We start from the raw sequence: 12,963 nt of genomic DNA on the forward strand, positions 1-12,963 counted from the left end.
ATAGATAATAGATGGATAGATGATAGAGAGATAGATGATAGATAGATGATAGATAGATAGATAGATAGATAGATAGATAGATAATAGATAGATAATAGATAGATAGATAGATAGATAGATAGATAGATAGATAGATGCAGTAAATATATAGGAAATAAGTAGATAATTAGTAAATGAATGAGACTGATGATGAAAATATGAGTAGAAATAGATAATGTACATCATCTCTATGATCTCCTGTGACATAGTTTCTGAATGAGCCTACAATTAGCAGCTGTGGAAAAATATAAGGAGCTACACTCGGATATTTGGAATGCCGGCATTTATCCTCTGACCCATCATTGTTTGTTATGCATGATGTCAACAACAACAGAAACAATAAAGACTAGGCGGTGAACACCTCATACAGCAGTGCTACCTGAGAGTATATAAACTCCACATGTATCCAGTGTCCTCACTCCAGTCTACAGCAGCCGCACTCCAGCTCATACTCAACCAAGAAGGACTGACTATGGCACCTAAGGCCGTGTCCCGGGGACTGATTCTGCTGGTGTTCCTCACCTTACAAGCAAAAGGTAAGTACAAAATAATTCTAAAAGTTCATTGAAATCTACTACTAAATTGCTTTTCTTTGACATAATGTTTTGAATAGGACAAAATAGTTTTTTTTAAATGATATTTCTACTACTAACACTGGTATATATTTGATTGAAAAAAATTTGCAATTAATCCTGATTGAAAATCTTGTACCGTTTTGTGCATACAGCTCGTATGCAGACCTAACTATCTTCCATCTACCTCCTTTTCTCAGCTAGTAAGAAATGGTCAGAAATACAAGAATCAGTGATGTTGGATGTAATGATTATTAGCAACTGGCTGAAGAGCCTGGCGTTGCCTGGGCATAGTAACTAACTGTGGTTAGTTATAACAAATTATAATGATTATCCTCCATCCCATAGTCCCGTGCCCATATACCCATCATACATATCCTTCATCCCATTGTCCCGTGCCCATACACCCATCATACATAACCTCCAATCCAGAGTCCTGTGCCCATATACCCATCATACACATCCTCCATCCCATAGTCCCGTGCCCATATACCCAAAATGCATATCCTCCATCCCATAGTCCTGTGCCTATATACCCATCATACTTCCTCCAACCCATAGTCCCGTGCCCATATTTCCATCACACATCCTCCATCCCATAGTCCCGTGCCCATTTTCCCATCATACATATCCTCCATCCCATAGTCCCGTGCCCATATACCCATCACACATATCCTCCATCCCATAGTTCTGTGCCCATTTACCCATTATGACATCATATTCGCCATGGCAACCATTCTGACATCATCGTCGCCATGGCAACCTATTATGACATCATCGTCACCATGGCAACCATTATGACATAACCATCACCATTACAACCTATTATAACATCATCATCACCATGGCAACCATCATTCATGACTAGTGTTGAGCATTCCGATACCGCAAGTATCAGGTATCGGCCGATATTTGCGGTATCGGAATTCCGATACCGAGTTCCGATATTTTTGCGATATCGGGAATCGGTATCGGGATGAAGATTGATGTGTAATATAAAGAATAAAAATAAAAAATATTGACATACTCACCCTCGGACGCGCCCTGGTTGTAACCGCTGCAACCGCCATGCTTCTGTTCCTAAGAATGAGCGCGTGAAGGACCTTCGATGACGTCGTGGCTTGTGATTGGTCGCGTGAGCGGTCACGTGACCAATCACAAGCCGCGACATCATCGAAGGTCCTTCACACGCTCATTCTTAGGAAGGGAATCATGGCGGTTGCAGCGGTTACAACCAGGGCGCGTCTGAGGGTGAGTATGTCAATATTTTTTATTTTTATTCTTTATTTTACACATGAATATGGATCCCAGGGCCTGAAGGATAGTTTCCTCTCCTTCAGACCCTGGGAACCATTATGGATACATTCCGATATTTGTGTCCCATTGACTTGTATTGGTATCGGATATCGGTATCGGCGATATCCGATATTTTTCGGATATCGGCCGATACCATCCGATACCGATACTTTCAAATATCGGACAGTATCGCTCAACACTATTCATGACATAACCGTCACCATTGCAACCAATTATGACACCATCGTCTCTATGGCAACCATTATGACATCATCTTCACCATGGCAACCTTTATGATATCATCATCGCCGTAGCAACCATTATGATATCATCAGCGATACACACACATACACACACATACACTAGTTTTTATATATAGATAATTTTAACTTCTGTATGCTAGAGATGACAATATTAATCCCTACAGTGCTGGAAATAGCCCTCCTGCCCTGGAGCTGTGGTGTGATCCCACCATGTTCCTGCACGGTCAGACACAGCCATTACACAGTACACAGCAGGGACACATTTATAAGATTATCTCAGCACAGGAACATTTTATTTACACACATCCAATTGTGGAACTTATTATTATTATTCCAAGATTTAATGATTAAAATCAACTTTTGTTTGAGGCAAAACAAACTATAATTTCTATTTAAGTTTTACATTATTACTAAAGTAAATCAGCTTTGTACATGAACTAATGGTTTTCTTGTCCTTCCTTTCTTACAGTGTTTTGTCAAAGTAAGTGCACATTTATAAATTCTTACTGCCACGGAGACTGTGTGTTTAGTTGGGGCAAGTTAGAAAGTAGATCTGAGTTGTTGCAGATGTAATTATTATTATATAAAGGCCTTCGACTCGATCTCGAGCCATGGCGACTTGATGAATGAACGCTCTGTAGGAAGGACAATCTTGTGCGAGCCTAGATAGGTCCACCAGGGTCTTCTCCGCCTTTATCTTGATTCTATCAGGCCATCGAGTTTCTGATCTTCCGCTTCACCTTGTTCCTTCTATTCTTCCTACCGTGTTCTCCGTTTCCAGTGTTTGTTCTCTTCGTATGATGTGTCTAAAGTAAGCAAGTCATAGCTCGGTGATCCTTGATTTGACTGACAGGATGTAATACAGTCCCTAAAATGCGGACAGGGAGAGTCTAGGGAGTAACAAACTGGGTATTTGCCAAGATCTTCCATTTTGTATGGGATCCTAAAGTTGGAAATGTAAGAAGTAAGCAAGTTATAGTTCCCACTGATTCATTTTTTTATGGTCTGTCTCTCGAAATGGGTCTCAAAGTGTGAAGGGATTGTGCACATTTGCGTTTAAGTTTCCCATCTCCCCAATATGTAGTAGGTGTAATAATGATAATATTAACAAATACCTCAAAATAGGAATGTAGTATAGTTTTTCTGTTTACTTTGTCTCTTTCCTCAGATTGCAGGACCTTAGTTATCCATGGTTACAACCATTAGCAACTAGTTAACTGTCACTTTATCAGTGGATGTAACCATGGATACCTAAGGTCCAGCAATGCCCCGCACATGAGGAAAGAGACAGCAAATCAGAAAAACTATACTACATTTCTAATTGTTGGTATTTGCTATTATTATTAAACCTTGGAGGATCTTGGAGATGGGAACACTCCTTTAAAGCGTCCTGCGATTCAGAATGCAAATGTTGGGTATGTGTATGATGACATGTTATGTGGGAGCTATATGGCAGGAATACATGCACTATTTAGATCTACATGTAACACATATTTGTCCCCTAAAACGTTCTAACTTTTTTTTATATATTTATATCTATTTTGAAATAACTAATTTTCTATTTTATTTCTTTTTTTATGGACTCAGATACAACCGGTAAGTATATTTTACCTTACTATTACTCCTCATCCTCTTTTTTTGACACTGGGGTTGAACAAATCTCAGTAGTCAAGTAGCCCATGTGCCTAGAGGTGCAACCTGCTCCGAAAATCTATATGGTACTTTACAGCCATTTGTTCATCCTGTCACCAACCTATACCTTGGTGCTGTACATAAACATTAATCACTCATTAGCTATATCATTGCCTTTTTGCACTCAGCGTACAGACATTTAACTCTTTCATTTATGTTATCCATAGCAGCAGCTACAACAACAACAACAAAAGCAGCTACAACAACTACAACAGCAGCTACAACAACTAGAACAGCAGCTACAACAGCAGCTACAATAGAAGAATGTAAGTATTTAAGCCTGTACCTCTGCAGCCACCATATCATAGCGTAGATATTTATCCCATTATTACACTTCCTAACGTTATTAGAATTAATATTGATCTTCCTACGCTTCATGTATCACGCGGCAGTATTATCTCTCTACCGTTTGGCAGTCTTATGTTAAAAATGTGCCAGGAGGGCAGGGCTTTATTTTCTACAAAAACATCCATGCGTTGCGATTATCTGTTGTAACTTTTCATCTCTTCTTTCCGCAGCAACTATTACTCCTGCAGAAACCGCCATCATTGTCATGGTGGCGCTTATTCTATTTTTCCTTCTTTTGATGACTTGCATGGTAAGTAAATATGTCATACTTGTATTTTAATGTGAGTAGAATATAACCTAGATTTGTCACAAGAGCATCAGTAGTACAAGGGCATGTGGAGGACCTCACTATGGACCACCCTGGAGAGCTACTGCAAAGGCTTAAATATAAGGAGCACCCAGGACTTGGTGCCTAAGGGGATCCAGTCTAATAAATGGCACTTGGTCAGGTTGAGGTTTAATTACCGTTTGGTTTTTTTTCATTGAAGTCCAGAAGTTTTGAGATTCATTTCTGGACATAACACAACCATAAGCTATAGCTGACAACCAGAGGGTTCTTATTTCGGTGTTAAAATAGACTAAATACTAATGCAGAGAAAGGGACTATAGGTATCGCAGGGTTGTAGACATTGAGATCACAACTACGGCCCGGCTTAATCATTGAACCTGTGGATCACAATTATGAGTGATGTATGAAAATTGGTGCACTATAGACCGAAAGCTTAATGTTACATCTTACCCATTTAAGGATTTTTTCTTTAATAGCGTGGAGCCCCCTTTCAAATACCATAAGAGGTGGGATCAACTGCAAAGAGTGTCTCCTTATATTTATTATTATTTATTTATATAGCACCATTAATTCCATGATGGTGTACATGAGAAGAGGTTACATCAAAATACAAATATCACTTACAGTAAACAAAACTAACAATGACAGACTGGTACAGAGGGGCGAGGACCCTGCCCTTGCGGCCTTACATTCTACAGGATTATGGGGAAGGAGACAGTAGGTTGAGGATTGCAGTAGCTCCGATGGTGTTGAGGTGGCCGTGTGGTCTTTACAGGCTGTAAGCTTCCTTGAAGAGGTGGGTTTTCAGGTTTCTTTTGAAGGATCCAAAAGTAGTGGATAACCGGATGTGTTGGGGCACAGAATTCCAGAGGATGGGGGATATTCGGGAGAAGTCTTGGAGGCGATTGACTGAGGAGTGAATAAGCGTGGAGGAGAGGAGGAGGTCTTGGGAGGACCGGAGATTACGTGAGGGAAGATATTGAGAGATTAGTGTGGAAATATACGGAGGAGAAAGGTTATGGATGGCTTTGTCGGTCAGTGTTAATAATTTAAAGTGGATACGCCAGGAAATTGGGAGCCAGTGAAGGGATTTGCAAAGAGGTGAAGCGGGAGTGTAGCGAGGAGAGAGATTAATTAGTCGGGCAGCAGAGTTAAGGATGGACTGGAGGGGTGCGAGAGTGTTAGAAGGTAGGCCACAGAGGAGGGTGTTGCAGTAGTCGAGGCGGGAGATGATGAGGGCACGCACGAGCATTTTGGTAGAGTGTGGGTTGAGGAAAGGACGGATTCTGGAAATATTTGTGGAGGATCTACAGATTTCAGGAACCCATTGATTAAAAAAAAGGTGCACTGCTTCATTTCCAATCATGAATCATATACATCATGAATATGTATCTATTACATCATATGTCTCGGCTATATGGGCACAATCAATGGAGGTGCCGTGTCCCAGGTGCCAGATTTGTGGAACTGAATCATCTCTAACCATGAAGATGCATGTTGAAGTCTTGTCATGTTGGTTCTGGAGATGTTGAGTTGGCACTGAAGTTATGAAGGGGTCTGCTCATCCACAGACCTTTGATTTGTATTTATTTCTTTTAATTTAAAATGATCCCCTGTGGTGGCGCTGTATCGAAAGTGTACACTTAATACCAAGTAGTGAAGCTGATCACTAGTAGTTTAAGCTTATCATAATGGGACCTTTCTAGAAAATTAGTACAGTCCTAGGGAGTAAAACTCCTTATACAGGGACTGTCACATTAATGACAGTTACATATAACATGGCGCCCTACGAAGCCTAAAAATACCTATATAATACATGGTCCTGATAAGTCCTCCAGGGTGTCAGTTACATTTATGAGTGACTCTTTACCTTGGGAAATACAAAGGGTTCTTGGGTGAGGATGTGTCCCCCATGTCATCTGTATACTCTAATAAAGTATAGTGAATGAGGTTTTACTGAGAGGTCAACATGGACACACAACAACACTGTACTTAGTAATTACTATAGTTCACTCCATCAACACTCCAAAAGCCGAATGGACTAACAATGTTTTTTTTTTCAGTTTTTCACTTTTCAACGCAGAAATAATTGAAGACTCTTGTACCAGAGAACCCTCATGAAGAATCCTAACCTTGTACGGTGCATCATGAATATGTGTATATTATATCATATGTCTCGGCAATATGGGCACAATCAATGGAGGTGCCGTGTCCCAGGTGCCAGATTTGTAGAACTGATTCATCTATAACCATGAAGATGCATGTTGAGGTCTTGCCATGTTGGTTCTGGAGATGTTGAGTTGGCACTGAAATTATGAAGGGGTCTGGTCATCCACAGACCTTTGATTTGTATTTATTTCTTGTAATTTAAAATGATCTCATAATAAATTATCTAAAACACTTTGATGTGGTGTTTGTTTCTGAAGGTAATCCCCAGTATTATGACCACCACGATTAAACATTACATATTAAAGGGTTAATTCTAGAGGTGAAGTTCACAACATAGTGACTACCATGACTCATTGAGGACTATTAAAAATCCAGAAAAGTTTGAGTCACCATAGGATGAATCTTATAAAACTTCAATCTGTATTCCAATCTGTCAGAGATAATAGCTGAGAGATAAAGCAGATCCCACCGCTGTCACCAATTTTGTCAAGAGATACAACAGGTAAAATCAGGCAGATTTCAATGCCAATAATTTGTCAAGGAACAAACAAGTCCAATTCCATTGCATGGAATATATTGCATGGAATATATATATATAATTATACACTGTTCCAAAAAATAATGGGAACACTAAAATCCCACATCGTAGAATGAAATATTCCAGTTGTAAAACTTTATTCATTACATAGTGGAATGTGTTGAGAACAATAAAACCTAAAAATGATCAACATAAATCACAACAAATATCCCACGGACGTCTGGAGTTAGAAAATCAAAGTGGAAAATGAAGTTACAGGCTGATCCAACTTCAGTAGAAATGCCTCAAGACAAGGAAATGATGCTCAGTAGTGTGTGTGGCCTCCACGTGCCTGTATGATGTCCGTACAATGCCTGGGCATGCTCCTGATGAGGAGGCAGATGGGCTCCTGAGGGATCTCCTCCCAGACCTGGACTAAAGCATCTGCCAACTTCTGGACAGTCTGTGGTGCAATGGTCTTCTTTCTTGGTGGATGGTGTGAGACATGATGTCCCAGATGTGTTCAATCGGATTCAGGTCTGGGGAACGGGTGGGCCAGTCCATAGCTTCAATGCCTTCATCTTGCAGGAATTGCTGACATACTCCAGCCACATGAGGTCTGGTATTGTCCTGCATTAGGAACCCAGGGCCAACCGCACCAGCATATGATCTCTCAAGGGGTCTGAGGATCTCATCTTGGTATCTAATGGCAGTCAGGCTACCTCTGGCGAGCACATGAAGGGCTGGGCAATAGAGTTGAGCGACCTTGACCTTTTTAGAGTCGAGCCGGGTTTTGCGAAACCCGACTATGTCCAAAGTCGGGTCGAGTGAAATCGGCCGATTATGACGTAAAGTCGGGATCGACCGAAACACGAAACCCAATGCAAGTCAATGGGGCAGCATAGTCGGCAGTGAGTGGGGGCCAGGAAAACACCTAGAGTGCCCATTTTAATGTCAAAACCATCCATTCTTCTTAATGAAGCTTGTCAAGCGTAATTTACCTTATAATAATTGGAAGGCATTTGAAATTGGGGGTCATTTGGCTAAAGTTGTGGGGGGTAGGGCTGGTTCAAGTAATTAGTGGGCCCAGGAAATCTGGACCACGTCACGGCAGTGGAGCAGGGAGAGGTAAGTATTTCAACTTTGCAAGTGCTGTGAACCTGAGCAAGCAGGGGGGGCCCACTCGTTGGCATTGGCACTGGCACAGGGCCCCTCAAAGTACAGCGGTGTGTTTGCACGGCGGGGGCGCCTCCCACCGGCAGCAACACTTTTGCGTACTATGAGAGGCCCTGTGCCAGTGACGTCGCCAACTAGTATTCCTCCCCCCACCTGATGAAGGAACCTGCACTTTCATCTGCACCTTCCTCTTTGTCCCCGTGTAAGGTGGTATGGTATGCGGGAAGAGCAACCTGACTTTCAGCAGGGTCACAATGTTGTTGTGTAGCGTGCACGGGGAATGTTGCGTTATGGGTCAATGTACCAGCAGACTCATCTATCACTGGCTGGGCAATGGGCAGGATGAGGAGGAAACACAGATATAGACCCAAAGAATAAAGTTGGCTAAATGCAGTTCAAAATTGGTAACACAGGAATAACCAGGGGGCATTGCAGTGGAGGACAACTGGAATGAGAGGCTGACACAGAGAGTAGGGCCAAATCAGTAAGTAGTCGAAATGCAGTTCAAAATTGGCAACCGTAGTAAACAGGCGGCACAGCTTTGTTCAGTGGAGGAGAACAGCAAGGAGTGGCAGACACCGATAGTAGGCCCCAACCCAACTAGTAGGCCAAATGCAGTCTAACATTAACAACTACTTAACGAGAGGCTGAAAATGGTATTTCAGGACAGGAAACCAGGAGAACAGCAAGGAGTGGCAGACACCGATAGTAGGCCCCAAACCAACTAGTACGCCAAATGCAGTTGTTCCATTTAACCACAATTTAATGAGAGCCTGAAGATAGAAGCTCAGGAAAGGCAACCTGGGGAACACCTTGGAGTGTAACACACCATCTCTCTCCACCCCATACCCATTTTGTAGGCCTAATGCTGTGTACTTTTCTACAACTACTAAACGAGAGTCGGAAGACCGAAGCAATGGCAAGGAAACCTGGGGAACACCTTGGAGTGTAACACACCATCTCTCTCCACCCCATACCCAATTTGTAGGCCTAATGCAGCCTACTTTCCGACACCTACTAAACGAGAGCATGAAGATCGAAGCTCAGGAAAGGCAACCTGGGGAACACCTTGGAGTGTAACACACCATCTCTCTCCACCCCATACCCATTTTTTAGGCCTAATGCAGTGTACTTTTCTACAACTACTAAACGAGAGTCGGAAGACCGAAGCAATGGCAAGGAAACCTGGGGAACACCTTGGAGTGTAACACACCATCTCTCTCCACCCCATTCCCCATTTTTTAGGCCTAATGCAGCCTACTTTCCGACACCTACTAAACGAGAGCATGAAGATCGAAGCTCAGGAAAGGCAACCTGGGGAACACCTTGGAGTGTAACACACCATCTCTCTCCACCCCATACCCATTTTGTAGGCCTAATGCTGTGTACTTTTCTACAACTACTAAACGAGAGTCGGAAGACCGAAGCAATGGCAAGGAAACCTGGGGAACACCTTGGAGTGTAACACACCATCTCTCTCCACCCCATACCCAATTTGTAGGCCTAATGCAGCCTACTTTCCGACACCTACTAAACGAGAGCATGAAGATCGAAGCTCAGGAAAGGCAACCTGGTGAAAACCTTGGAGTGTAACACAACCTGTCTCTACACCCCATACACAATTAGTAGGCCTAATGCAGCGTAGTTTCCAACAGCTACTAAACGAGAGCCGGAAGATCGAAGCTCAGGAAAGGCAACCTGGGGAACACCTTGGAGTGTAACACAACCTCTCTCTACACCACGGAAGGGCTGATTCTTAGGAAGGAAGGCTGTTGTAAATAAGCATTGCGCGTCCGAGGGTGATTATATTCTTATTCGGTATCTACTCACCCTCGGACGCGCCATGCTTCTTGATTTGTAATTAATGTTTATTTGCAATGTGCTTTTGACTTACTCAATTATTTTTTTAATTATTGATTTTATTAAATTAATAGTTTAACATCTTATTGGAAATAATTTAAAGGAGACGCGACAGGACAACACTCGGTGGATGCCATATCTGTGTTAACAACTCCAAAAAACTTTCAGTTAACTTCTTGCAGGAGAAAGAAATTGTAGCTGTTGGACCTTTGTAGTACAGTTCCAGATATTTGTTGTGTGTTTGTTTTGATTGTTAAAATGTCTGCATTTGAGATCTCAACACGATCTTATTTTTTATAATCAAATTAATTTTTTAAATATTTTATTAGGTTGGTTCAAGGGGTACACGGGCCGCAGTAGACAGGTCAGTGGAGGCCTAGTGGAAGGAGTGACCACAGACAGGCATCGAAGGCCTAAAATAATAACACATGGCTGTAGGCAATTTTAAATTGGTTCCAGGGGTACACGGGCAGCAGTGCCCTGGTCAGTGTAGTAGTAGTTGAAAGAATGGACCGCAGACAGGCATCGAAGGCCTAAAATAAAAAAATTGGGCTGGCTGTAGGCAATTTTAAATTGGTTCCAGGGGTACACGGGCAGCAGTGGTGTGGTCAGTGGAGGCCTAGTGGAAGGAGTGACCGCAGACAGGCATCGAAGGCCGAAAATAATAACACATGGCTGTAGGCAATTTTAAATTGGTTCCAGGGGTACACGGGCAGCAGTGGTGTGGTCAGTGGAGGCCTAGTGGAAGGAGTGACCGCAGACAGGCATCGAAGGCCTAAAATAATAACACATGGCTGTAGGCAATTTTAAATTGGTTCCAGGGGTACACGGGCAGCAGTGCCCTGGTCAGTGTAGTAGTAGTTGAAAGAATGGACCGCAGACAGGCATCGAAGGCCTAAAATAATAACACATGGCTGTAGGCAATTCTAAATTGGTTACAGGGGTACACGGGCAGCAGTGGTGTGGTCAGTGGAGGCCTAGTGGAAGGAGTGACCGCAGACAGGCATCGAAGGCCTAAAATAATAACACATGGCTGTAGGCAATTTTAAATTGGTTCCAGGGGTACACGGGCAGCAGTGGTATGGTCAGTGGAGGCCTAGTGGAAGGAGTGACCGCAGACAGGCATCGAAGGCCTAAAATAATAACACATGGCTGTAGGCAATTTTAAATTGGTTCCATGGGTACACGGGCAGCAGTGCCCTGGTCAGTGTAGTAGTAGTTGAAAGAATGGACCGCAGACAGGCATCGAAGGCCTAAAATAAAAAAATTGGGCTGGCTGTAGGCAATTTTAAATTGGTTCCAGGGGTACATGGGCAGCAGTGGTGTGGTCAGTGGAGGCCTAGTGGAAGGAGTGACCGCAGACAGGCATCGAAGGCCTAAAATAATAAAACATGGCTGTAGGCAATTTTAAATTGGTTCCAGGGGTACACGGGCAGCAGTGCCCTGGTCAGTGTAGTAGTAGTTGAAAGAATGGACCGCAGACAGGCATCGAAGGCCTAAAATAAAAAAATTGGGCTGGCTGTAGGCAATTTTAAATTGGTTCCAGGGGTACACGGGCAGCAGTGGTGTGGTCAGTGGAGGCCTAGTGGAAGGAGTGACCGCAGACAGGCATCGAAGGCCTAAAATAATAAAACATGGCTGTAGGCAATTTTAAATTGGTTCCAGGGGTACACGGGCAGCAGTGGTGTGGTCAGTGGAGGCCTAGTGGAAGGAGTGACCGCAGACAGGCATCGAAGGCCTAAAATAATCACACATGGCTGTAGGCAATTTTAAATTGGTTCCAGGGGTACACGGGCAGCAGTGGTGTGGTCAGTGGAGGCCTAGTGGCAGGAGTGACCGCAGACAGGCATCGAAGGCCTAAAATAATAACACATGGCTGTAGGCACTTTTAAATTGGTTCCAGGGGTACATGGGCAGCAGTGTATGGTCAGTGGAAGTCTAGTGGAAGGAGTGACCGCAGACAGGCTTCCAAGGCCTAACATAACAAACTTGGGCTGGCTGTAGGCACTTTTAAATTGGTTCCAGGGGTACACGGGCAGCAGTGGTCTGGTCAGTGGAAGTCTAGTGGAAGGAGTGACCGCAGACAGGCTTCGAAGGCCTAACATAATAACATAGGGCTGGCTGTAGGCACTTTTAAATTGGTTCCAGGGGTACACGGGCAGCAGTGGTCTGGTCAGTGGAAGTCTAGTGGAAGGAGTGACCGCAGACAGGCTTCGAAGGCCTAACATAACAAACTTGGGCTGGCTGTAGGCACTTTTAAATTGGTTCCAGGGGTACATGGGCAGCAGTGTATGGTCAGTGGAAGTCTAGTGGAAGGAGTGACGGCAGACAGTCTTCGAAGGCCTAACATAACAAAATTGGGCTGACTGTAGGCACTTTTAAATTGGTTCCAGGGTAACACGGCCAGCAGTGGCCTGGTCAGTGTAGTAGTTGTAGAAAGAAGGGACCGCAGACAGGCTTCGAAGGCCTAACATAACAAAAATGTCAAAACAATGGTATTGTCAGTGCCAGGCATTGAAGGATGTCAGCGCCTAGACTACACATTGGTGAAGCTGTGAGAGATAATTTTGCTAGTGGTAGAGCACTGTTTGAGCTGGGGGGGGGAACTGTCTTGTGGCCGGCGGTACAGGCACAGGGCCCCTCATATTACAACGGTGTGTCTGACGTTGGGTGCGCACCACCACCGCCAGAGACACTTTATTGTACTATGAGGGACCCAGTGGCAGTGCCGTCGACCAAAAG

At 43.5% G+C, this 12,963-nt stretch overlaps 1 long non-coding RNA gene across 1 annotated transcript; it reads left to right on the top strand.

The window, feature by feature from the left end:
• Positions 1 to 3,954: 3,954 nt before the first annotated feature.
• LOC138667133 (uncharacterized) lies at positions 3,955 to 6,900 on the top strand. The gene is made up of 3 exons (XR_011318608.1): positions 3,955 to 4,128; positions 4,381 to 4,460; positions 6,563 to 6,900. It is a non-coding gene; the product is annotated as an uncharacterized lncRNA (long non-coding RNA).
• The last annotated feature ends 6,063 nt before the right edge of the window (positions 6,901 to 12,963 follow it).

The sequence above is a fragment of the Ranitomeya imitator genome, chromosome 2 (genome assembly GCF_032444005.1).
Source record: "Ranitomeya imitator isolate aRanImi1 chromosome 2, aRanImi1.pri, whole genome shotgun sequence".
NCBI classification, from domain to species: domain Eukaryota; kingdom Metazoa; phylum Chordata; class Amphibia; order Anura; family Dendrobatidae; genus Ranitomeya; species Ranitomeya imitator.